The following is a 26,334-nucleotide window of genomic DNA, read 5'->3' as shown; positions in this document are numbered from 1 at the left end:
TTTTGTGGAGCAAAATATCATTCTCCAGCTGGTATGATGTCACACACATGGTGAGGTTACGCTGTGTGGAGGAGGCCATTTTGTAAAATGGCCTCCTCCACACCCTCGGCATTGCCACAACCCCACCTGCTGATGGAGTGACCCCACTTGGGGTTGTGACCCACAGTTTGAGAATCACTAGATTATGGGAAGGAATGGGCAGGCTGGGGGAGGGGGAGATACACCCCCTCTCCCCTAGTCTTTGAGAAACCATCTGTGGGCAATTGCAACAAGAAATGGCTGCTCAGAAACGTGTCTATTCTCTGAGGTCAACACAACTAGCCTGTTGACCGTGCCGTGTACAGGGGCACTGATGGAATGATGATGTGCCTTCGAGGGATGGGAATCTACCCTCCGCAGAAGCCAGGGGATCTCGGTTACACCAGTATCGGTCAGGAGTAGCTCCATTGAACCCAGTACAAAAACCAATGTGAGTGAGAGGAGAATCACGTCCTGGGTAGGCTGGACCTTTATAGTGAGGAAATGAGGGTCATCCAGACCCTACAGGTATGGGCTACAAAACCCTATGTATAAGAGCATGGCAAACCAGGCTGAGATATGTACACACGAGTACCTCTGGGAGTACAGAGTGAGTCTAGGCTATTGTGATGACTGAGGTATAACATATGGGACGGAGTCCATCAGGGGAGAGCTTTCCTCAAGGGTGAAATGCCCCCCCCCCGGCAGAATGCCAAGGGTCGGGGCATCAGGTAAGTCCCTGTGTAAGCCTTTAACATGAGGTTTAAGTGGCTCTTAAGGCCCTGTCCGTAGGTGAGTCCTCTGGGTTGAATTTCACCCTTCGGGAACTCTGATACGGGCAGGTCAGAGCTGGGGGAGGGGGCTGTGGGCAGGAGGGTGGAGGTATGCGAGAGTGCTAGGAATGGGGTATCAGACAAGAGAAGGGAAGAGAGCAGCAAATAATTCACCAATCCATAATTGATCACGTGGGCTGTGTGATCGGAAAGCCTCACATACATAGTGTTCCTGCTCCCTGCCTGGGTGGATGAAACTGTCGTAAGCAGGAGAAAGGGAATCAAAGAGATTTCACGGTGGTGGCAGGAGTGTTTCCTGTGTGAAGAGAGTCACGTAAGGGCAGAAGGGGGCCACCGGAGCATCAAGTTTGACCACAGACCCCTAGACACCACCCAGGCGCCCCTACACCCAGCCCAACAATCAGAATTAGACGAAAGTGTTACTGCCCACAGGAGAGTAAACTGTGTGTGCCATGGGCATCTCATGTTTGATTCCAAGGGAAGAACCACTATTGGCAGAATTCGCCCCAACTCTTTCTATTCCTAGGGCACCTCTCACCATAGCACGTGGCCCATCTGCCACAGGCCAGCACACACAGTGTAATGGCAGGCCCGTGTCTCTGCAAACTCCTTCCGCCTTTGGCATTAACTGCGGGTCTCATATTCAGGACGGTCCTTTGTCCATATGTCCGTGCTGGGGTTTCTCCTGGTCTATGAAGCACACACAGAGCTTTCTCTTTCCCAGGGGCTCACAGCTCTTCTTTGCCATGCAAAGGACAACAGGGCCTGTCCACGCAGCACAACTGTAGACACTTTAGAAGTAAAGCAGCAAATCTATAGAAAACCGAGGGTGAGGCTGATCCGCATTCAGGAACCCTGCACAAGGCCTATGAGATACCCAGTGCCGTGTGAACTGAGTGCCACAGGACCGTGCCTTCGTCCTAAAGGCATGATTTAATGAGAGTTACGCTCCTGGACCTGAGGGTAGAACTGAGGTCTATGTTTATATCGTCCACCTTTGTATAGCCAGTAAAATGCATATAGAGCAGGCCAACATATATAGTCAGACCAATTGGTGAGGGGGCACCAAATACAAGGTTAAAATGGCCTCAAGGGGGTTGGCTGATGGTGCGGTCTCCAGACCGTGTCACACATCTTGGTCGCCCATCACTGGTTCTAGTTACTATACTGGTTGGAAGGGTTTCCAATTTCTTTCCATAGCTTCCCAAAGGCCCAGCTAAACAAACCGTACGGGCCTGTCAGATGCGATGCCAGCATGCTGAGGCTGGGGTGAAACGGTGCCTGCTCTGATAGAGAAAGGTGTCCAGTGAAAGGCATAAGCAGAGGGTGATAAGTACTATAGCAGAAGGGATCGTTGTGAATTATTATTGGACCGGTCATCGTGATTTCATTCGTCCGTGTTTGTTTATATCACAATCGTCCCCAGAGACTGCGGTCAGGATTGAGGCCCCACTGTGCTGGGTGCGGCACAAACCCGGGGGAAGATATGTCCCTGCCATAAAGAATTTACAGATCTTTACTAGAAGATCAGTCACAACAAGTAAGTGCGACAAACAGGATGGAGGCCAAGGGCACCTGTGATAAGATCACATGGGCACAGATTATTGTTACAGCTGCTCTGAACTGGCTGAATCAACCTCATGTGAGCATTTATAATGCTGCAGGAGCACCTGAAAAAGTAGGCAGCAGCCCATTGCCCATGCTGAGATGTGTCCTGCTTTCCAAGCCCACAAGGGCTAATGCGGCAGCACATGTACGCACGCGCAGGGACGTGGCGGCACATGCAACCCCACGCAGACACCCTGCATGGGCACACACACATGCACATAGGCACATTCGTTCATACACACATGTGAGGAGGAGTGTGCAGTGGGAGGGAATAGTTTGTGGGGATGAGGGGAGAGGGCTGGGGGAAGAGAGTGGGAGTTGTAGACCTAAGGGCCAGCCAGTTGGCTAATGAGGCGTCCCATCCATATCGAAAGAGACTAGATCAGACCAATTCTGGTCGCTGACAGTGCCCAGCCCCAGATGCTCCAGAGGAAGGTCTGAGAAACTCCTAGTGATCAGTTATGCTCTAGCCTGCCCGTAGGGGAAGTTTCTTCCTATCCCCCATCACTTAGTGGCTGGTTTATGTCCCCACCCAAGAGGGTTGATATCCCTTCATTAAAAATATCCCATCAATGTTCTCATGATCTATAAAAATGTCTGATCCATTTTTGACTTCTGCTAAGCTCTTGGCCTCAGTGATATCCAGTGGCAGTGAGTTCCACAGGTTAATGTGTAATGAAATATTTCCTTTAGTCAGCTTTCAGCTGTTTGCCTTTCAGCTTCACTGACCATCCTCTTGCTCTTATATTAGCAGATGAGGTGAGCAGGAGAGCTTCACTTACTTTCCCTCTCCCGTCTCTCTGTCACGTCCCCTGTTATCAATCTCCTCCCGAAATGAAACAGTTCCAATTTTTTCAATCTGTCCTCGTATGGAAGCTTTCCCAGGCCTCTTATCATTCCATCTCCTGTCTCTGCACCCCATCCGTATGACCAGAACAGTAATTCAGAGGAGGCTGACATTAGCACTAGGATATTTTCCATACTACCTGCTATCCAATCCCCTATGCACCCTGGCATTGCGCTTGCTTTCTCTGAGTGCCCCGAGGCTATTAAAAAGTCAGACTCTGTTAGCTGGGGTCTCCTCTCTTTATAGGAAGACACCTGTGGGTGGGGAATTTCTATCATGTTTTCTTCCACATCTTCATTCCCCCTCCCATTTTATTCATAATTTTAAGAATAAAAATAATTAAAACCAATGCTTTAAAAGCTTTTTTTGCAGTTGCATCTGGGCCTTGCTTTGTGAGATGGCTGCCTGGGAATAAAACTAACAGCAGAAAGACTTGGGACGAGGGCTGGTTTTTTTTTCCCCATAAATGGATAATAACAGGTTGTCTTTGGGAAATCTTTTGTGCTGCATCAACTACTGGAACCACAATTGCCGCAAAACAGTGAATGAGGCAGCATGCATCGGGCGAGGGCTTTCTGACGACGTCAAGAAAACTCCTGAATTCAGCTTCCATGGTTATCATGACATCAGAACCTGCCAGGTGTGTAGCCTTATATGGCAGCTCTGAGGTCAATATGACTCTGTGTGTGTGTGTTTGTGTGTGTGTGCGTGCGCACATGCATGTGTCAGTGTAGACACACACTCAGCCAGACACGTCACTTTCACAACACCTTCTTTCACCAAAGTACATTACTTCTGACACATACCAATGTTTTACAAGTGAAAAAACAGGCAACATTTTCCACTCTATTCCAATTCTGAACCGATCCAAGTGATCACCGCCACGACTGGCATGGACTATGGAAGGCCTATGGGCTGTCTTAGACAGGAAGTCAGACTAGATGATCCCAGTGGTCCCTAATGGTTTTATAATCTGAGTCTTGGAATTGTGCACAGCCTCCTAGATCTGTTACCTGTCTTCCTTCCTTCTCCTAACTCAGCTGGCATTTGCATCTTATCCATCTGGCCCAACGTGTCTTTTTTAGATCGTAAGCTCTCTGGGGAAGTTCTCGTTGTACATCACCTAGCACAACAGGGTCCTAGTCCGTGATAGGGGCTCCTATGTGTCACAATCATACAAATAATAATAACGATCAATATAATTAATGTAAAGTGTTTGTACAGCCCCGAGAACAATAAGGCCCAACCTGGCTCTGACCGTTAGGTGCTACCTGTGGCAGGTTCGCTCCTCGCCATGCTGGGTCCACAAGCCATCTACAATGGGGTATTTCCCTGTGACAAACACGTTCATCAAGACGAAATCCAGTCTGGAACCATCCAAGAATGAAAAGCTGCGGAGACCATCGCCAGCTCCTGAGGTCTCGGGGATTCTTTATTGCAGCTGGCTGATTGGCTGCCCCCGCCCAGAACTGTGCTCAGTGAACAGACTGAAAGCTGGATGGAATTCAGGGAGGAAAAATCTTCTTTGTCAAAAATAGTCATCAGCTATCAAAAGGGGCTGGGGAGAAGACTCAGACAGGGAGCTGCAAGTTATCAGCTGAACAGTATATGTGTGAGGAAGAGAGAGAGAGGCGAGGGAGGGAAATATGCAAATCTCTGGTACTTTTGGGCTAAAGACCATGGATCTGTAGACTATGGATTACCCAGAGGACAGTAAGGAAGTGGTTGGTCTCAGCGCAGTGAACAGACAGCGAGGGAAGGGAAATGGTATTTTCTGTGCTGTCAAGTTGACCTTCCATGCGGCATTGGCAGGCAAAGTGCATTCCCATAAGCAAGTGGCGGATGCAGGGTGCAGGCCTGGCTCAGGGAATGCTGAGCTCTGCTGACCGCGAGAATGCAGACACGTAGGAACTGCACCTCAAGGGCTCAGCACCTCCCATTGCGCCACCGATGGCTGGAGTCTCCAAACAGCTGGGCACCCAGCTTGCTGAGCCCTCTGAAAATCTGGCCTGTGGTGGCTGTGGAACAGCAGCAGAAATGAAGTCAGATATTTGCCCAAATGGTTGTACAGCTGCACTTAAATACGGGGTTTGGAGGGCATGGAGGAGAGTTCACATGGAGGCCTGAGAATTTGGAGAGCTGTAACCCAGAGAGGGCTGTGAGGCTACGTTCCTTCATTGTGCTCCTGTCTTTGTTACAACACGAGCTTTAGAGTGTCACCAACTCCCATGATTTTGTTGTGAGTTTCGCAATCTATGGTGTTTGTCTGAAAGCCCCAGCTCCAGGAGTCATGGGAACCTCAGCTTTGCCTCTAGTCCTTCTGGTTGCAGAGAAAAGCTGGAAGACATGATCCTGAAAGGCTCAACCGGATGGGAAATATAAAGACCCTACACTCATTATTACTTTTAAATCTCATGATTTATAAGCCAATCTCATGACGTTGTTTCAAATGCTCGGGGTTGACGATGCTGGCTCTGGTACAAAAGCTTCCACTACAGCTGACTTGAGCTCCTGGCGATTCAGAGAAGCTGCAGGTGGTGGTGGTGGGAGGGGAGGTTGGCACTTTGCCAGGAGAGATAGCTGACTCTCCTGTCTTCCTTCCCGTGTAACCCAGAACGTGTCACTCCCATTGTGATGTCGTTCCCCATAACAGTCTCCCCCTATAAACATAGCCAAGTGGTTAAAGTGTTTGTCTAAGCTGGGTAAAATGGAAGCGCTTGGTATTTCTACACCTGTCTCTTTAAATCTGGGCCTTGGGGCCAAGGTCAGCCCAGCTCTGGAGATCAGGACGTGCGTGGAGTCCCTGACACACTAAGCCGCTGGGAATGTGCAGGTACAGTAGCGTTTTGCTGTGACAGTCTTACTGTGGTGATGATCTGTAGCGGTGGGTTAGCCAGCTGATGCATCAGTCAGAGGCGAGTGACGAAGCTGGCCTGTGCGGAGCGCTGATTGTTTGTTTGTTCCTCTCGCCTGAAAGCTGCAGCCCACACTTGCAAAGTACAGCGCCTGTTTGCAAAGAAGCAACGTTGTGCGTGAGCCCAGCGCCCTGAGAAGGGGTCATGGCCCACAGAAAATCCAAAAGCCGTGTAAAGAATTTGTATGCTGTTTAGCACTGAACTCCTCGTAGATTGAGCCTAACCCTTTAGGGAGTGTCTTGTGATCATTAAACCCGGATTATAGGCCTGTATAAACAGGATCGCTCTGGATAATGCAGCTGGGATTCAGGTGTTATTAGGGATATGATATTTGCCTTGCTAACTTTTTTTTTGGTGTGGCAACAGCTCCAGAATGGGTTTGCTGAGACAAAGAAGAGCTTTGCTGGAAGGATCCGAGCAACCTGTATCCTTTCCAGAGCCCCCATGGCTGGCTTTGAATTTGCACATGTGCTGATGAATCATTCCTGCTCTGTGCTCTGGGACTGCAATGGCCCTACAGCCCCGAATGGATCCCTCTGCTTCTCACTGGGAGGAAGCTCATGCTGTGCCCTGCTACAGTGAGGCGCATAGGGGGTCTCAATCTGTGTCCTGGGTCTTCAGCTACCCGGTCCGCCTCACATTGCTCATTGGGAGGAGGGTTTCAGCTAGATCCCTGGGGAGAGGGGTCCTGGTATAGCAGAGGTTGAGAATCACTGAGGTTTAAGCAGCCATGCAGGGTGCACTCCTCAAGGCTCTGGGGCCTGCCTCAGACTGAGTTCAAGCAGGCTCAGCTGATGGGACAGCCTCTTCTGCCCCCACGCCCAGCCCCACATGCAGGCTGTTGCTTAGAACCTTCTATATTGCCCTTGACTAGCATGTAGCATACTGAATCTTACTAAGAGAAGTGATTTTTTTTACCCAGAGAGCGGCAGAACACATCCCTCCATCCTTGGTCAGGGTTATTTTTGTGAACAGAGAGATGTTGATCTCCTCTTGTCCAATCCACCCTGCGTGGTGCAGGGCCCTGTCCCCAGGAGGGGTGTAGGAAACATGCTGAGGTACCATGTCGTTGGGGTCCCGGGTGCAAGAAAGGAAGAGGGTTCTAGGGACAGTTCCCTTTCCGCCTCCTTATGCCCCTGGGCGCCAGCTCTGAGTCTGTGTAGGGTGCAAGGCTGAGTGAATAGCTGCATGACAGACTAGAAAACCAGCCTCACAGCTGTGATTTTTGTTTAAAAAAACTTCCAAGTTAGTGGTGAGGTTTGGTCTTACACATCACAGGGCCTGTTAATGAGAGAGGAAAGATGGTGCCGTGGGTTCAGTTCCTTGCTCTGTTACAGGCTTCTTGTGTAACTTAGGGCCAGTCATTTAGTCTCTGTGTGTCTTAGCTCCCCAGCTGGAAAATGGCAGTAAAGGGGTGTTGTGATGTGTCCCTAGGGAGGTGCTACCCTCATGCAGGATGGAGCAGAGGGAGACTGGGATTCTCGCCGGGCCTCTGGATCACCATTCATTTGTATCATGATCTTGATGCTTTGGCAGCTTCCCAGCCTCCTCAGTTGTTCTTACCTGCCCAGTGACTAACTTGAGTCTGGGTATGTGGCTGGGAAGGAATCTGTAGCTTCATACATTTAATGTCACACAATGGCCATGGTTTCGTTTAGAAGGTCATTTGTACCACGGGGGGTTCACCAACCAGTGGACTATTGAGTGTGTTTCAGTAGGGGCAGGTTCTGTCCCCCACTCTGGTCCCTGTACACAGCTCCAGTGACACATGGGGACATTAATGTGCTGCCACTGACCAGGGGAGAATTTCCCCAGCAAAGGCATGTGGCCTCCCACTGCTCCCCTGGCAAGCTCTGGCGCAGAGGGTGTACCAGGGGAGGGGCTGGCATGGAAGATCAGGGCAGGCTCAGAGCATATGGCACTGCCAGGATCCTGGGCCAGACTGCAGCCCATGAACAACACAGGACAGGCTGCCATAAGTCAGAGCAGCCAAGCGCTGCTCTAACTTACAACAGGGCCTATTTCAGCTCCTGCAGCAGCCCACAATCTGTGGCCTCAGTCCACCTTCACCTCTCCTCCCTTTGGTCTGTGTGTTCTGCACCTGCTGGGGGTGTGGCCGAGGACTGGACCTGGCGGCTTGGCTCATCAGAATGGAACAGGCTGACAGATCTCCACTGGGACTGTATATCACCATGGAGAATGGTTCCATGGGTCACCTTGGCACACTAGAGTCGTTGGTTTCTTTGACATCTAACCTTGTCTTGAAATTAGACAAAGGTTTCTAACCATTAGAGGAGTGAAGTTCTGGAACAGCCTTCCAAGGGGAGTAGTGGGGGCAAAAGACATATCTGGCTTCAAGACTAAGCTTGATAAGTTTATGGAGGGGATGGTATGATGGGATAGCTTATTTTTGGCAATTAATTTGGCAATTGATCTTTGATTATCAGCAGGTCAGTATGCCCAGTGGTCTGTGATGGGATGTTAGATGGGATGGGATCTGAGTTACTACAGAGAATTCTTTCCTGGGTGCTGGCAGGTGAGTCTTGCCCACATCCTCAGGGTTTAACTGATCGCCACATTTGGGGTCGGGAAGGAATTTTCCTCCAGGGCAGATTGGCAGAGTCCCTGGAGGTTTTTTGCCTTCCTCTGCAGCATGGGGCACGGGTCACTTGCTGGAGGATTCTCTGCAGCTTGAGGTCTTTAAACCATGATTTGAGGACTTCAATAACTCAGACATAGGTTAGGGGTTTGTTACAGGAGTGGATAGGTGAGATTCTGTGGCCTGCATTGTGCAGGAGGTCAGACTGGATGATCATAATGGTCCCTTCTGACTTTAAAGTCTATGAGTCTATGAGCATGTCCCTGCTCTTTGTAAGAGCCTTGGAAATGCCAGAGTAGTCAGCCCAGTGGCCCATCTAGCTCAATATTCTGTCTCTGATAGAGGCCCATAGCGAGGGTCTCTACTTGATGCTTTTGAGAAGGCCATAAGAGTCCCCACAAAGGACAATTGTTGAATATCCCAACCCCGAAGGGAAGTTTCTTCCTAACTTTAGATGCTGGGTTATGCCCTGAAGCAGAAGGTTTATAAAAAACAAACCTTCTCCTTAATGTGATGGTGGATGTGCTCTTTGTCTGTATGAATAGCTTGGCTAAGAGATGACAGCTTATGAATATGTCAGACAGGTGTAAACACCAGAAAGAGAGAGGAATAGTTTTGGGTGGTACAAGAGGCTGGAACAAGGAGTAATTAGACATAATGAGGAAAGTGAACAGCTGTTTTAATCTCAGGCCAACCTTCCTGCCAGCAAGATTGATCCAGCCAGGGAAGGGGTAGAGACCTCATCACTCAAGCCATTTTTAATACATTTTTCTCCTGAGATAACCACAACCAGAAATTGACTGATGCTGAATATCCCAGAGTTCCAGTGACTCAGGAGACACACACCATCCAGTACACAGATAGATAAATATGTAACAAGGTGAAACAGACAAACCTAGTAAAGAGTATAATATTAATAATGACTGATAAAAGACAAAGTGACTGGCAAGGGACCTAAGCTCCTAACATCCTAATGATTTATCATGTTGGCCTGCCCAGGAAAAGTTCTCAGGTGCTGGATAAGTAATTGTCAGGAAACTGATTTGTCCTAAGAGTATCCTCAAGTGGTGGAATGGAAGAGACCATCCAGAGAGAGACATTGGAGAATTGGGATAAACCAGCGGTGGAAGGTAAAAAATGCAGTGATGGTTCATTTCCCGGTGGATCATTTCTCAGGCAAGAGAGGCTTGCCTGAGACACATTCTCAGGCACATTGAGGCTGGTGGGAAGATGACACCATTGTAAGAACTAGCTGACACCATTTCATCATCCACAATAAGGGGATCTGCTGCGCTGCTCCACCATCAAAGTGGGCTCCCCCCTGATACTGGGTACCCCACAGCAACAGGGTCTCTCCATGCTTTCTTCTGTGTACGCACCCTTGCTGGAACAATGAAGACTCACCATGGAGATACAGGTGTTTGTCTGTTCCAAGCTCACCAGTTGCAATGCAGGCCTGGATACAGCCCCAGTTGGTACTGCTGGCAACAGCCCACCTTCTACATTTCACAGGCTGGTGTGAACATATCGCCCTGATGTTAGGGGCACTGGGATTCAGTTAAAGGTCCTGGTTTTAGTCTTCAAAGCCCACGATGGGCTGGCACCAGGCTATGCAGAAACCACCTTTCCCTCCATCAACACAGCAGCTGCACTCCACCTGGCCAATGGGACGGCCTCTGAGCAGCGTGACAGTGTCAGGTGAATGGGCACAGCTTTTCTCAGCAACTGACCCGGGCAGGTTGCCTTCTCATGATTGACCATAGACCTTCACCCTTTCAGGATGCAATGCAACACCCACTTCTTTGCCTTGGCTTTCCCACAATAGCAACAAGGTACAAAATGGTATTAACAATAGTATTAAACTCAGACAACTCCACAGTGGAAAGAAAAGCCAAGAGACAGGCTAGGGTCAGGCTACCTGTCATATTGATGTAATCTTGTTAGGTGCCCAGATACCATGGTGATGGGCTTGGTATAAGAAGCCAGACAGGCTGGAAGAGACAGATGCTTTGGTGGCCAAATAGATAAAATGGCCAGATAGAGAAGGCTTTCAAACTGAATCTACTAGTTAAATCGGTCTCCGTACATCTCACGGGGCTGTTGGGAGGCTGAGTTGGTTAATGTTTGGGAGTCCAGATGCCACAGTGATGAGGCCATAGGAGCCTAGATTCAAATCCCTTCACAAGATCCCACCGTGCAACACAGAGCCCTCTCAAAGAAGCCCTGATTCCAGTGGCATGACTCCTGCCCCTCATGAAGGTCACTCCAACCCCTTTACCTGTTCCCCTGGAAGACGGCCAGAGCATGTGATGAAACTTGCAAATCAAGGACTAGCCACTACTTACTCACGCACCATTTTGTCTGGGTTCTGCTCAAGTGCCGCCATCGGAGAGTCACCCTGTTTCGTCACTGTGACTCTAATGTCACTCGCTGTCCCAACAGCGGAAGGTCCCAGCACAGGCCGGGCAAGGAGGAGTCATTGCCATTCACCAGGGCTGATTCCCTGCCTCCCAGCCCCTGGGAGCCACGGGAGAGTGGGGAGGAGGGAATCATTTCTGCCTCCAGCCCAGTCCCTTCTGAGTGAGTCCCTTGCAAACGCCTCTTTCATCTGTTCCTGCGCCTGCTGCCACCTCTGGGGAAGGATAATGCATCACCCGGGCGTAGAGTGAGCTGGGTAGGGGCGCTAAGGGATCCCGCTGGGGGAGGTTCCCCAAGCCAGCAGGAAAGGGACTGAACTAGGGGTTCCCTGGGTCGGGGGGAGGGGCAAGGCCGGGGAGTGTCGGGGGCAATTGAGGGGCCCAGGGCAGGGGGGAGGGGGCGACGCTGAAGCGTTTTCTCGGTGCTCGGTGGGGAGGCTCCTCCCCTCCCCCCACTCCCCGCTAGGCGGCTGCAGCTTTGCCGAGAAGCCACCGATGGCGCAAACGGGCCGCATTAATATTCAGCACCACGGGCAGCTCCTCCACGCGCCGCCGCCCCGGCTGCAGGGCGAGATCCCGCCGCGGCGCCGCAAGGCGAAGTCCCTGCAGCCGGGCTGGGAGAGGGGGCGAGGGGGGGGTCATTGCACCGCCAGCCCTCGGGGGCAGGAGCGCCCCGGGGAACCCGAGCTGTGCCGGCGTGAAATGGGGCTGAGCGTGTGTGTGTGTGTGTGTGTGTGTGTGTGTACACACCAGAGATAGAGAGACACTGCCTGATCCCCCCTGTGTGTGTGTGTGTGTGTGTGTATACACACCAGAGATAGAGACACACTGCCTGATCCCCCGTGTGTGTGTGTGTGTGTGTGTGTGTATACACACCAGAGATAGAGAGACACTGCCTGATCCCCCCTGTGTGTGTGTGTGTGTGTGTGTGTGTACACACCAGAGATAGACACTGCCTGATCCCCCTGTGTGTGTGTGTGTGTGTGTACACACCAGAGATAGAGACACACTGCCTGATCCCCCATGTGTGTGTGTGTGTGTGTGTGTGTGTGTACACCAGAGATAGAGAGACACTGCCGGATCCACCGTGTGTGTGTGTGTGTGTGTATATGTAAACACACCAGAGATAGAGACACACTGCCTGATCCCCCGTGTGTGTGTGTTTGTGTGTGTATACACACCAGAGAGACACTGCCTGATCCCCGCATGTGTGTGAATACACACCAGAGATAGAAAGACACTATCTGATCCCCTGTGTGTGTGTGTGTGTGTGTGTGTGTGTATACACACCACAGACAGACCATCAGAAACACTATCTGATCCCCTGTGTGTGGGGGTATGTGCATGCACCAGAGATAGAGACACTCTCTGCCTGATCCCCTGTGTCTGGGTTCCTATTTGTGCCTGAGTGCCTGTATCTGTTAGTATGTGACTCCCCGAGTGTATGCCTGTCTCTGGCTGAGTCCATGTGAATAGAAAATAAAAAGCAGACACGTAGCCTAGTTTTATTCATAAAATCTGTTGAATGAGCCTGCAGCCCAGAGGCTGGCAGCTGCTGCTGGGGCAGGAGGATGTTGAGCTGGAAGGGGGAGCAGATACAGGGATCAGACTCTCCAGAAAGGGATCCCATTTCCTGTGCAACACTTTGCTCCCACGCAGATCAGTGCAGCCCAGGAGACGCTGAGATTCCCATCTAGAGCCCAAACCGCAGGCCTTTCGTTCATGCTGGTGTATCCATAAATTGGCACAGAGATCAGCTCTGTACCTGGGCCATTCCCCTGTCCCAGTGTGCATTGGAAATAAGGGAGAAATGCCAGCCAGATCTTTCCCCTCCTCCCTCTTGCCTCAGACACCGGGCTGATATGCTAATGAGCACGCTGTTTGCAATATATTATACATGGTCCCCAAATATTGCCCCTATAGTGAGACCGATATGTCCCTAGCGTTCGCCCACTGGTATTTTGAAGCACCCAGCATAGCCATTAAATCTTATTATCATTTGTATTACAGTACAGGCCTCAGCTGAGATCAGCCCCACTTATCAACACCTAGTGAGAGAGACAGTCCCTTCCCCAAAGCGCTCACACCCAGTTCAGTGTCATAGCTACAAGAAAAGCATTTTGAACGCTCCGGATTGGTGAATGACCCCCGCTGATCTCTAAGAAGATCCCTGTTTTCACAGCCACCAGCCAGCCTCCCGGGAAATGCCTCATCAGGACTTCCCAGCACAGACAGACCGAAGTGTGACTTACAGCTGCAGCCTTGGCTAATGGGCCCTGGCAAAGAAGTTCCACTGCTTTGTAGAGATGTTCCTGCCATCTTAATCTTCCTGCGAGACCTGGGGGAGCAGTGAGTACCATTGGCAGCGGCATGGAAAAGCAGCGCTGGCCGCCCCACTGCTCAGTGTGCCCACTCTGGTTTGGCCCCACAGGTCCTCCGTCATGATGGAGGAGCCGTGGGGGTCAAAGTTGAGGGAGTGGAGTTGTGACTCTGTGTACAGGGGTGGTGGGTGGCAGCTCTGCTCAGGTTTGGCCCCACAACCCCTCCATCATAGGGCCAAATCTGAATGGGCAGTGGGCCAGCTAGCGCTGCTCCTTCTTGCTGCTGCCAGGGGGCTGGCTCCTGTGCCAGGAATTCCCCCTGGGGGCCTGCCTGACCTCACTCCACTTCCAGCAGCCCATGTCCCCTCTCAGGGATGGGGAGTGATGCTGCACCTGGACTGGCTGAGCTGGAAGGCAAGGGTTGAGCATGGCGTTGGTAAGAAACTGGGACCAGTGGCTTCAATGGGGATGACTCTACAGTGACTGACAACATGGGAAAAATTTCTAGGGGCACCCCTGAAAGCCCCAATTCTGTGGAATCTTGTGTGTGCACCAGTGAAAATTTAGCACCATTCCTCACAGCAGGATGTCAGCCAGAACCCATTTCCCTACAGCAGCCTTGCCTGGGCAATCTTTCTGGCTGAGGGCTTTATCCTGCTGCCCATCACTGTAGCATCTGATAAAATCAATAGCAAGAGCAAAGTCTTTAGGGGGCTTCCTGGAAGTTCTGTGTCTTTTCCCTTCCGGGGATAAAACTCCGCTTGGGGGAGGGGTTGGGGTTGTTTGTGGGCTATTTGGGGAGGCTGGGGGCACTCTGTGGAAGAGGGTCTTGTGGTGATTGCCATTCTTGCTAGGGCGAAAAGGCTTTTTCAAAGAGGAAGGTTTTGCAATGTTTCCTAAAGATGGTCAGAATCTGGGTTCACCTGCCCTGCTCTGGAAGATTGTTCCATAGCCGGATCTCCGTGACAGAGTATGTTGGCCCCAGTTCTCGTGCACCATGACCTGAGCTTTGTGACCTGCATTATCCCAGGAGAGCCCAGCTGCCCCAGCAGTTCATAGATGGAAATTCAGTCTTTGGTGTAGCTGGGGCTTGATCCGCTAATTGCCTTGATGACTAGGATCAAGGCCTTAAACTGCCGTCTGAAACTGACTGTCAGCCAATCGAGGGCTGATTTAACAAGATAACATGAGCATCAATCCCCTCCCCTTACTCCCAAGAGATAAATAGCTCCCTGGAGCAGTGATTTCACACTGATATTAAGGTCACCCAGGTTCCCAGCACATGGCCTCCTCTAGTCCCCTGTCTAGTCTGGTTTGGAATAGCCTAATGGTGATCCCATCCCTCTGCCCTCCTATATTGACGAATGGCATTTTTCAGTATAATTTGTTCTTTCCAGTTCATGATCCTTCAGTTCATCGCCCCTTGCTGAATCCTCGCACAGCTGAGCACGCTCCCCTCTTCCTAACATTAGAGTAGATATGACGAATGGAACTCTCCCCTCCTGCCCGGGCACATATACGATCCCCTTAACCTCTCCTGTGGGTCCTGTCCCACAAACATTTGATCATGTGGACCAGGCATGGGCAGAGCATGACCACATGAAACCCATGAAGTTGCAATATGTAGGGTTTGGACAGACTCATCTTTACTATATGAGTGTGGCCCATCGGGACCACCTGTCCCAGAATTCAGTGCTCCTCCATAGTCTTCCCAGACCCCAACCCCAGTGTTAAAAGAGGACAATTGCCACTTCCTCCGTTTGGCCAAATCACAGGCAGCCCTTAGCCTCCTAGCAGGCTACCAATGTCCCCCTCATCTGGGCCTCCCTGGTGTGGGCCATAAACTAAGCCAAGCTCTCCTCAGACATTCCCTTCCTGGGTGGCTCTGAAGAGGCACAAGATGCAGCTGAGACTTTCCAGCCCTCCCCATGACAGGGCTGCCCAGATAGGGGGGGCAAGTGGGGCAATTTGCCCCAGGCCCCAAGCCCCACAGGGGCCCCCACAAGAATATACTATTCTATAGCATTGCAACTTTTTTTTCATGGAAGGGGCCCCCAAAATTGCTTTGCCCCAGCCCCCCTGAATCCTCTGGGCGGCCCTGCCCCATGATCTTGCCCATTAAAACTCTCTGGTGAGAAGGACTGAAGCATCTCAGGAGAGAAGCTGCTCTGCGTATTAAACGCCCTCCTCCAAGCCTGGACTCTCCACCTTCTCTCCAATCCCGCCTGAAAAGAGCCTGCCAATGCTCCTGGCCTCTCCATTTCCCTCTCCTTGGCTGATTATTGTCAAGCTCTGTAAAGAGCCCCGGGTTAGAGTCTGTGGCAGAGGCATTGCATGGAATTGCCAGCCCGGCACTTGGGGTCAAATCCAAGAGTCACATCTGCAGCTTCCTTCCCTTCTGTCCCAAGGGGGAGGTCTTCCTCTTCCTGGTGCCTGAGCAGCCTGGGATGGTGCAGGGGTCTCACAGGGGCTGGCAGGGAGGCAGAGTCCTCCCCTCCAGGCCACAGAGTGGAAGTGGAGTTGTGGCAAGACAACTTTTGGAGCATCTGGATTCCTGTGGCTTCCCTTGTGTCATGGGCCTATGGGAGTCTGTTGTCTGGGCCTTTATACAGTCTCCTGAGAGTACCCCTATTTCCTGCCAAACCCTAAGCTTAGCCCCTTCGAAGGCAAGCTCTGCAGCTCCCTGACTGCGAGACGGGGCCTCTGGGCTCCAGCACCCTCTGTGTGTTACTGTGTGCTCTCAACGGTGAGTTCAGATGAGTTCAGAGGCTTGTTGGAGTCTTCTACCCCTTCAGGGAGCAAGCAACCAGTGAGTGTTTTCAGTGACGCAGGGCAACCTTTTCAAAACAAGGCAGCATTTCTTAGTCACCTGGGATCCAGCATCTGGCAGACCTTAGGGGAGCATGGAATAGCCAAGCTTAAGACAGTGCCTATACAGGCAGAAGCAACAGCCCCATTACCCCACGCCTTCCTCGGCTCCATTTTGTCTCTGTCACTCTGTGTTTCTCCTGTTCGAGACTTTTCCACTCTGCTTCCCTGCAGACAATTGGAGGATGCTCTTGGCTGCCAGTTGTTAGGAGTTAACGGTCCAGTTCTTGGGTCTTCCATTCATATGTGTTGATCCCGTTCAGATGTTGACGGTGCAATAGAATCCAACCCGGCCAGATCTAATGCCTGCAGGACAGTCAGTTATCCCCACTCCTCCTGGTCCCTAGAGTAGGAATCAACCCCTTCACATTCAGTGGATAAACTGATTCCCAGATATTGTTCCTAGAAATAATACAAAAATGTCACGCACTCCCCACATCTTGTCTGGCCTGGGTCCAGTGCAAAGCCAGGTGGCTGATCTGACAGTGGATGACAATCAGGGGTCCATGCTAATATTACTAACTCTATTGGCTGCCTTTAATATCACGACTCAGGCGGTGGTCTTGGTACTTTTGTGGTCCCTGGTGGGAGAGGACAGGACTGCCCATAGGTGGTTTCATCCCTGGCTCTCTGTAGTAGTGCTAGACAATTGCTCTTCTGCCCCAAGAGCTCCCTCATGTGGGCACCACAAGGTTCTCCGCAATCACCTGTTTATTCAATGGGCATGGGAGGCCATTCAGACACAGCTTTGTTGCTCACTTTCCCAGCCCGGTGTGTGGGAGAGACCGGGGCATGAATGAGAGTGAGCCGGTAGGGACTTAACACAGATATGACCACAGAGGGTTAGAGGAGACACCCGGGCAATTTGGCTAAGATTGAATCAGCCACTTGGACGGCAGGCTTTGTCCAAAGCTTGCATCTCGGGGCTCTGGCTGCGTTCCAGATGACCAAGCAGCAGCAGTGATAGAGATGCTGTTCTTCCATTTGTGTCTGCCTGGGGCAATTGTGACCTTTTCCTCAGATATGCACCGTGAGGCATGATTCCTGCCTGTCTTCTCTAGCCTGGATCACTGTAATGCTCTTGTTCTATGGGCCGTGGCTGCACATTAAATCCATTCAGATGCTGAACTTAGCGCAGATGGCAGTGGCTGGTTAAATGGAGTATCCCACTGTGAGCACATGACATCTGTGCTCTGGACTTTGCACGTGGCTACTTATTGCCTTTGGAGTTAAAGGTGCTGGTGCTCACCGACAAAGCCCTAAGCAGCCTGGGGAGATGCCATAGCTGCAGTCAGCCGGACTCCCCTGGGTATGAACAAGAGAGGCTGCTGGCAAAGTGCTCTCAAGAGGGGCTCTCAGCATTGGCATTCACTCCCCATGGCCTGAAATAGCTGGACTCTCTTGCCCTTCTGGACTCACTGCAGAGCCCCTATTGGAGCAGGCATTTGTGATTCTTGTGGGAGCCTGAGCCTTGGGTGGATTTGTTCCGGGATATGTTCTGAGGGGTGATCTGGTGTGGGCGTGGGATTCACTGCTGGCTTGTGTTGAGTTTATTGGGTAAGGGTTGCATTTGTAATTGGCAGCCAGAGCCCCAGAGGCTGGGATTGGCATTTGTAATGTTTTTCTAAATCCAAACAAACAATCAGGGGCCAACAGCAGTGATGATATATGGCCCAAAAGGAACCGGACTCAGAACCCACCAGCTCTGTCACTTGGCAGCCACCTAACAGCTATCAGATGGGAACACCAGTCAGTCATTGCTGACCTGGGCTGCACTATAGACCAAAGTCTGCTGGGCCTTCCAGGGCCCTGTAATTGGTCCTCCTGGGAAGATGTTTGGGTCTTTTCACACACTCTTTCTTGCTGCAGCTGCAGTGATACAGAATCAGAGAAACATAGTCTGGAAGGGACCGTGAGAAGCCATCCAGTCCAACCCCCTGTGCTGAGGCAGGACCAAGCAAACCAAGACCATCCCTGACAGGTGTTTCTTCAGCCTGTTCTTAAAAACCTCCAGCGATGGATTCTCTGTAACTTAGTCTTTAAATCATGATCTGAGGGCTTCAGTGACTCAGCCAGAGGTCAGAGTGGGTGGGTGAGCGTCTGTGGCTGGCAATGTGCAGGAGGTCAGATTAGAAGATCCCAGTGGTCCCTTCTGACCTTAAAGTCTATGTGTCTATGGGGATACCATAACCTCCCTTGGAAGTCTGTTCCAGAGCATAACTACTCTTAGAGTTAGAAAGTTTTTCCTACTATCTAACCTAAATCTCCCTTGCTGCAGACGAAGCCCATTGCTTCTTGTCCGACCTTCAGTGGACATGGAGAACAATTGATCACAGTCCTCTTCATATCAGCCCTGAACATATTTGAAAACTGCTATCAGGTCCACCCTCAGCCTTCTCTTCTCTAGACTAAACACACCCAGTTTTTTAACCTTTCCTCATAGGTCAGATTTTCTATACCTTTCCTATCATTTTTATTGGTCTCCTCTGGCCTCTCTCCAATTTGCCCACATCTTTCCAAAGGTGTGGTGCCCAGACCTGGATGCAGGGCTCCAGCTGAGGTCACATCAGTGCGGAATAGAGCGGGACAATTACCTCCTGTGTCTTACGTACAACACTCCTATTAATAAACCCCAGAATGATATTAACCTTTTGCACAAGTGCATCACATTGTTGACTCATATTCAATTTGTGATCCTCTAGAACCTCCCGATCCTTTGCGGCAGCACTGCTGCCTCGCCAGTTACTCCCCATTCTGTAGTTGTGCACCGAGTTATCTTTGTCCCTAGGAGCACCGAGGCCTTTTCCGAAACTCAAACCAGAAATCCCAGCCATCAGTCATGAGTTTCAGCTCCCTGCTCCCACAGGGGTCAGAACTAATCCTGCACCATCTGTTAACTGTGCAGATGTTTTGCCCTTGTAATTCTGGCTCATGGGCACTTCTTGTTCAAGGGGTCAGGAGGCTCCTGGGGCTGGGGTGGGAGTTGAATGGCTGGAAAGCGAATGAAGAAAGGTGAGCAAAGGGCTGATGTTTAAAGGGAGCATGGAGAGTTGCTAAGCTGTTTGGAGTGTGGCTTGTAACCTGGGTCCCCCTACTTTGCCCCGCCCCCTGTCCTTTGTAGTGACCAAGCTCTGGGGGAGTAAGTGGAGCAAGAGTGGGTCATTGAGGCTGCAGTCAGGGCCCCCCCTGGGACGACTAGACCAGGAGACATGGTAAGGCCATGAGCTGACCACTGGGCCAGCTGGTCATCAGATCTTCCTGCTACAATCGGAAAGCAGCCCGGGCCGAGGGACACCGGTGTCATGAGTAGTCTGATTTTCTGCAGGGGTGCGGGGAGGGGGAACTTTTTTCCTCCTTTGGTTCAGTAATAAAAATGGTGTAACACCCCCCCGCCTTCCCCCAGCCCTGAGTGTTAGGGAAAACCCTGGCTGGACCAAGGATTCTGGTAGGTTCCAGAGGAAGGGACTTCACTGGGGATGCCCCCCACTGGCCTTCTCAAAGCTGCTCGAGTGAGCGTGCGACCTCCAGTGTCACTGCCCTGAGCCTCCGGTGCTCTTGGTGCCACACACACGCTGAGCCGTCCATCTGCAGCGCTCTGAGCAAACTCTGCCGGCAGCAGCCAGTGCTGCCTCTCACAGCTGGCCTGCTGGGTCCTACCCCTGGTAGCGATGAGGAGGGGGCAGGGGCCTTGGTCACTCCAACAGGAGGCAGTGACAGGGAGAGGAGAAGCTGGAGTGAGGGGGATATGCTAAACCAGGTCAGGGTGGGGGTTGGCTGGGGGAATGGGACCGGGAGCCCCAGGACTGACTGGATTTCCTCTTAGCAGAAAGTGGCACCATCAGGGCAGAGCGGGGGCCCACTGGTGGAACCATGTGGGGGAACCTATACGACCAAATGGCCTCTCCCTGCCTGGAGCCTGAGCTGCCTCTCGCCCGCTGGGATGTAGAGCTAGAAGAAGGGCTGGATAAGGACACGTCTTATGGACTGAACCCCCCGGTCATCCTAGAATGGGGGTGGGGGGACGTCAGAGCTCTGTGGACATGTGCTGATTGTTCCCCGGCAGCCCAGCCCCTTCTCTCCCTGGGGGTAGCTCACACCTGCTGTATAACATCCTCGCCCCAGGCTCCACGGAAGGGAGACGCCAGGATCCCTTGTGCCTTTGAGCTGCGGGAGCCAAGCCGAACACAGGTTCTGCCCAGGTTCCCTCTTTACCGTTCATTCCCAGAGGGACTCTCCTGGGTTTTAAATCCATCCCCAGGGGCATAAACCTCCCTTTCTACACTGGATCTGTCCCTCTCCCACAGATGATGCCCTCTGATAAATCACCTGCACCTCTCCTGTTCTCCTGGGTGAATGAGTCCAGTCTCCTGAACTTTAGTTGCCATCCCTGACATGAGCTTGCCAATCTCAGCCCGTGCTCTGTTGTCACAGACTCTGATGCAGGTGGCAAGTGGCTAGAACATGTCTGTGATGGGGTTTAACCTTCCTCCCACTGACTCGAGCACTTAAGGGGTTAAGAGCAGCTGGAGAGCTCAACAAGTGCATCCAATTACAGCTGGAGGAGGAGCCAGGACCAATTTGAGATAAGGCCCAGTTGGAGGGGACTAGGTGGCTACTATAAGGGTAGGGTTTCAGGCTACAGAGGAGGGGGTGGTCCGTGTGGAAAATAGGCCTTGGCAGGATCACTTGAGAGAAAGCTATGGAAAAGTGTCAGGGAAACTGGGCTGCAGGGGAAAGGAACATCCCTGGACAAAGGGCCCTGAGGGAAGGACAGGACTGGGTGAGGGTTTGAAAAGGGAAATAAACCCTGGAAGATGGGACAGGCAGGGCAAATGGGGCTTTGGAGGAAGGCCCAAGCTCAAGGGGAAAGGAGCAATGGAGGGGCCTGCAGGAAGTAGCTTATATCCTGAGACTGTCCCTGAGGGAAGAGGGCAGCTGGGCAGAAGGAGACTCCTAAAGCAGGCCTAGAAGTGAAGAGGCTCCAGGGAAGAAGCCCAGAGGGTCTGTGGCTTGGGAGGAGTCCAGCCCCCAGGGAGGCAGAGCTCTGGGACAGAACGAGGAGGAGGAACTCTGAGGGGGAGGAAGAGTTTGCAGAGGACGGATGCTGGGAAGCTGGAAAAGTTTTTGTTTCTTTGAGTTTGGACATTATTAACTGAGAAGGGGTGGACTTAAATCATGAGCTGGCTGCAGGGCCGTGTCAGGGGGAGCGGCACACCACCAGCGGACCAGAACCACCATTGGCAGGGGGTGCCCGATGGGGAGAGAAGCACTATCCCATGCCCAGGCCTGGCGAGGTGCTCCAGCGGTGAGTCCACCCTTTCACAGTGCCCAGGAGCTGAAAAGACAATGACCAAAGCAGCATGTAGGAATCTTAGTTTCCCTCAAGGAAAACTTCTCCCAAGGCCCACTTTGGGAGCAGGGGAGCGTATGAACCAGCGAACACGGAGACCATCTCCCTTCACCCAGAACAGGGGCTCGCTAACTTTGCCCAGCTGAGGGCCTGCTTGGCAATCCACCAGAAGCCCAAGGGCCACATGTGCTTTACCTAGAATAGATCATAGCCGTGCTCCTCTTTAATGTGGAGGTGAAGCTGGTGGGGACCACGTGGCCCAGCGTGCAGGAGTGCTGGCCGCTCAGACTGAGATGGAGCATTGCATGGTGGCAGGACCAGGCTGGAATGCAGGTGGGTTAGGGGATTTCTCGGAGGCAGCCCTCTGGAGCTTTGGTCATGTTTTGGGGAGGGCTTGTCTTATCCGGCCACTCCCTGCCTCGTGAGGCTGCTTGGGCCTAATTTTTAAGCTCAAACTGGACCTAAGCCCAGCCAACCTGACCCAAGCCCAAGAAGGTCAAGTTGTTTTCTGACTTTGACCCTGATCTTTCCCTGGGAACCCGAGTCTGTGCCGCCACCAGTTCAGCTGCCTCCATGCAGGTACGTACTGGTGGCTACAGGCCCTGTTCCTGCCAGCTGCATTGTGTGAGTGCTGTGGAGTGACAGGTGCTGTGACTGCTTGGCACTCTTGCGCTGTAGCATGCACAGTGCAGACAACGGGCAAGGGTGGAGCACCCAGCTGTGGCTGCACGGCCCACCTGAGCAGGAGAAGGTCAGCAGAGCCTGAGAAGGTCGGGGTGGTTTTCTGACCTGAACCTGACGTGTCCTTGGGTCCTGTTGGGTTTGGGTCGGGTCGAAGGAGAGAGCACCCCCAGTGGTGGAATGGGGAGCAAGGGAGAATGCCAAGCATAGGCGAGAGAAGGGTTAGTAGGGGATGTTTGGAGCCAGGGGTTCTTTGGGGGAGTCCCTCAGTTCTCTGTTTCTTGGCTGAGTCCTTTATTAGTGTCTCCAACTAATTACGGAATGGCTGGATCTGCCAGGGCCTCCCCTTGTCTCTAACTGGTTTGTAAGCTCTGTGCACCAGGGACTGTCCCTTCCTGCTGCGTGTGCGGCATTTGGCACCACAGGGGTCCCGATCCTGCAGGGCTGGTGCCCTTGGGGCTCTGATCTTCACTGGAGTCTCTGGATGGCCACTGTCATACAGATAGTAAGTACCGCTGCAGCCTCCTGCCTGCTGGGAGCTTTGCCTCTTTAGGCTCCTAACATTGCCTCTAGGAGAGGCAACCAGCCCAAGTGGCCCCTTGGGGCTCACTGGGAGCTGGTGAGGAGAGTAAAGAAGACCTAGTGTGTCAAAGCATCCCTCCCTGGGGCCCCGGCTGGTCCTCCCCCTCCCCGTGGCTGTGGAGGTGACCTCCAGGGTCCAGGCAGAGCAGCCCTTGCAGGCCCCTGATCCCATGGGATGATTTCTGTGCAAAGATTCTCACCTGCTCCCGCTCGTTCCTCTGAATAGGCTGCAATCTTCTGTCTGTCACCATAACTATCATCGCCATAGTAACAGACGGCAATGTTAGCGAGAGGGGGAGTTGCCAGACTGAAGAGGGTCTGTGCGGGGGCGGAGGGTCTGTCAGTCAGAGCAGGGGGGGATGGGATGGAGCTGTCACAACATGGAGGGTGGATGGTGGCAGGGTTTCGGATAAATACCTTCCTGTGTGCACACAGACGTCCTCCCCAGTTCCTGAGCCACCATGGCCACAGAATATTTAAGCCAGGAGGACACCCCACCCCTCTGCCAGGCCCCTGAGGGCTGCCGAGCCCCAGGGTCAGTGTAACGGTTTCCCTGTCGAGTGGAGGATGTGTATCCTCCTGTGCATGGGAGAAAGAAGGCTGGGAACAGCCCTCTGCAAATGCAGCCTCCCCACAAGCGAGCAGAAGCTCCACTCCAGCCAATCCTTGGGCCATGTGAGCTGGTGAGACGACCCTCTGCCCCTGCCTGGGAAGCTTGCTCCTCCCGGCTGGGCACATCCCCAAGATGTCTCCAGAGGGACAGGGTCCTCTGGTACACATGGGGACAGCCGCAGAGATGTCTGCACGTTGCCCAGCATCGCCAAGAGGCTGTGCAGCAGCAGGAGGTCGTCACCTTGCATGACCAATAGCCAACCTCTGCAACCTCTTCTGAGAGCAGTGCTCTGAGCTCGCCCTCGCCTGCCCCCCCAGGTGCCTTGTTCTTCAGATGGGGCCTCCCACCCCGATTGGGATCAGAGCAAGAGATGGCTCATTGACAGCCTTCCCCTGCAGGAGGAAGATGGGTGCTGCATGGACAGGCCCTTTCCATCAGGGAAGGGGAGTGAGGCAGGGACCAGATTCATCAGCCACATCCTGAATCCACGTCTTCTACCCAACCTCCCTGCATCTTCTCGAGATGGACTAGCGCATGTAGGTCCTAAGGGTGCCCCAAGGCCAAGCCAACAGCCTGGCTCTATCAGGCCAAGGTCAGCAGAACCCAACACAGAAGCAACACTAGCCCTCCCCATAAACCTGTCAGGGAGCTTCTGAATGCCTATAAACCTCCCTGGAGGCAGAGTACTGAGCTCCCTTCCCCCATCAGATCCTGGTAGAACTGCTCCTCAGGCAGGATCCCTCCCACTATAGGGAACAGGATCTGGGCTTCATACCAAGCCCCACCCATGGGGGACAAAACCTCAGCAGAAATCCTAGCTCTGCAGAAGAGCCAACCTGCATCCCGCGTGACAGGGAAAAGGCCATTCCTCCTGGCCAAGGTACCCAGGGCTGCTGACACCATGTGCTGTTTGGAAATGAGAAGAGTGAGGAAGGAAAGCCATGCATCACCCGAGATACTGCCAGAGCCAGCACCCCCTGTCTGGCCCCGGGCTGTGCCATCACCTGCCCCTGCAGGGTGGAGTCGCAGCAGGGTTTGAACCCCACATACCCGGTGAAACCCCACCCTGCGCAGATGTCTCTGCCTCAGCCTGTCCTGATTTACAAACAGGCAGCACGTGCTGAGCTTGTCAGGCCAAGAAAGATGATTTGATTTGCATGAGGGGAAGTGTCAACTGGATGTGCGAGGGGAGGGTTGGAGGGTAACAGATCCCCTCTCCCCAGCTTCTATGCTTTAAATTGGTCTGGACCAATCCCAGCATGTCCCAGGACTCCTTGTCCATCTCCCAGAACAGGCGCCAGTTTGGGGTTCTCGTAGCAGAGGTAGGGGCTGGCTGGGACAGAGTCTTATGCTAGAGGGTTATAAATCCTTGCACAGTTGATTTCCCATCCTTTGTGCCCCCCTGGCCCTGCTATCGCCAGGCCATATCCCTGCCAAATCTCACACATCCACATCCCCTCCCAATGCACAGCCCCCCTGCCAGCACCCTTCCCCCCCCAATACATCCCTTCTCCCTTTCCATCACCTGACCCATATTTTCACACCCTTCCAACTTCTGTACACATCCACCTGTACCTCTCAACACCCCCCTCCCAACATGAACAGCCACCCAACCCAGTTCCCCTCCCCTTCCCCACAGGCTCTGTTGCCCACCTCTTCAAACATAGGCATAGCTGCTACCATGAACAACGCCCCCACCCCTCCCATGACCAGCAATCACCTGCCTGTCTGGGTTTGGCTGTGCTTGGACTAGGCAGCTGGGACCACTGGGGCTTCTTATTTCTGTGCCTGTAGCTATGCCAGTGTCTGGCTGGGGGTAGAACCTTTAGGCCTGAGTCCTGCCAGAAGCTGGGGAAACATCTGTGCCATCCAGCCTTTTGTACATGCAGTGTAATTTCTCCTAGTGAACAGGGGTGAACTTAAACTCAGCAGGGTCATGAAAGTCTGTTAATTAATGAGGGTGGGAGGGCATGCTGTGACACTGCCCTCCAATGCAGGGTTCTCCCCTGGTTTTATTTTGGAGGATTCCTTCCCTTGCATGACTCAGAAATGTGGATCTGGAGCTTTTTTCAGCCTTTATAAAATGACTTGTGCCCCCCGTGGTCCAGCAAGGGCATCCACTCTAGCCTCCCAGATCCTTAGCTGTCCCCTCTCTCAAGGGAGAGAGACCTGGGTCTCTGCACCCGACTAGGGCTTTTCCCAGGCTGCACAGTTCCCTACCTACACTGTGTTATTCCCAGCAAGCCAGACTGCCTGCATGGCCAGCCTCTGTACTCTGCTTTCTCTTCAGGGGCTAGAAACAGCGTAATTGCCCAGTTACACGTTACCAGGCAGCTCTTTTAATCAAGCACCTTTATTCTTAAGGTGAAAGCATTACAGAGATAACATATTAAAAGCAGTAAAAGAACCTACCCGTGTGCTAATAAGCTTACTGGAGACCATCTGCAACCCCAAGAAGGGCTCTGGCCGGTGATCGGGCCTTCTGCTCTCATGTGGGTTTTTTTCTGTGATTACAATTTCACAACTGCTTTTGCTCAGAACACGACTGCTCACACATAGTTCATTCTTTTCTTTGTACAGCTGGGGCCTTTGATCTGGTCCACATGTTACAGGTGATCAGCAGACAAAGGTCCTTTCCTCAGGGCTGGAGGGAGGTACATTTGCATTCATCTCCCCTTAGAGATTCCCACTTATCTCTACTTGTGCCATTGTTCAATGGAG

The 26,334-nt window shown here is 52.4% G+C and overlaps 1 long non-coding RNA gene across 1 annotated transcript; it reads left to right on the top strand.

The window, feature by feature from the left end:
- The first annotated feature begins 5,934 nt into the window (after positions 1 to 5,934).
- LOC123377809 lies at positions 5,935 to 9,857 on the top strand. Its single transcript, XR_006582339.1, has 3 exons — positions 5,935 to 6,100; positions 6,549 to 6,606; positions 9,575 to 9,857. It is a non-coding gene; the product is annotated as an uncharacterized LOC123377809 (long non-coding RNA).
- Positions 9,858 to 26,334: the final 16,477 nt, after the last annotated feature.

Source organism: Mauremys mutica, chromosome 9, assembly GCF_020497125.1.
Source record: "Mauremys mutica isolate MM-2020 ecotype Southern chromosome 9, ASM2049712v1, whole genome shotgun sequence".
NCBI lineage: Eukaryota > Metazoa > Chordata > Testudines > Geoemydidae > Mauremys > Mauremys mutica.
Note: the sequence above shows the minus strand (reverse complement) of the source record. Positions and strands in the feature narration are given on the sequence as shown.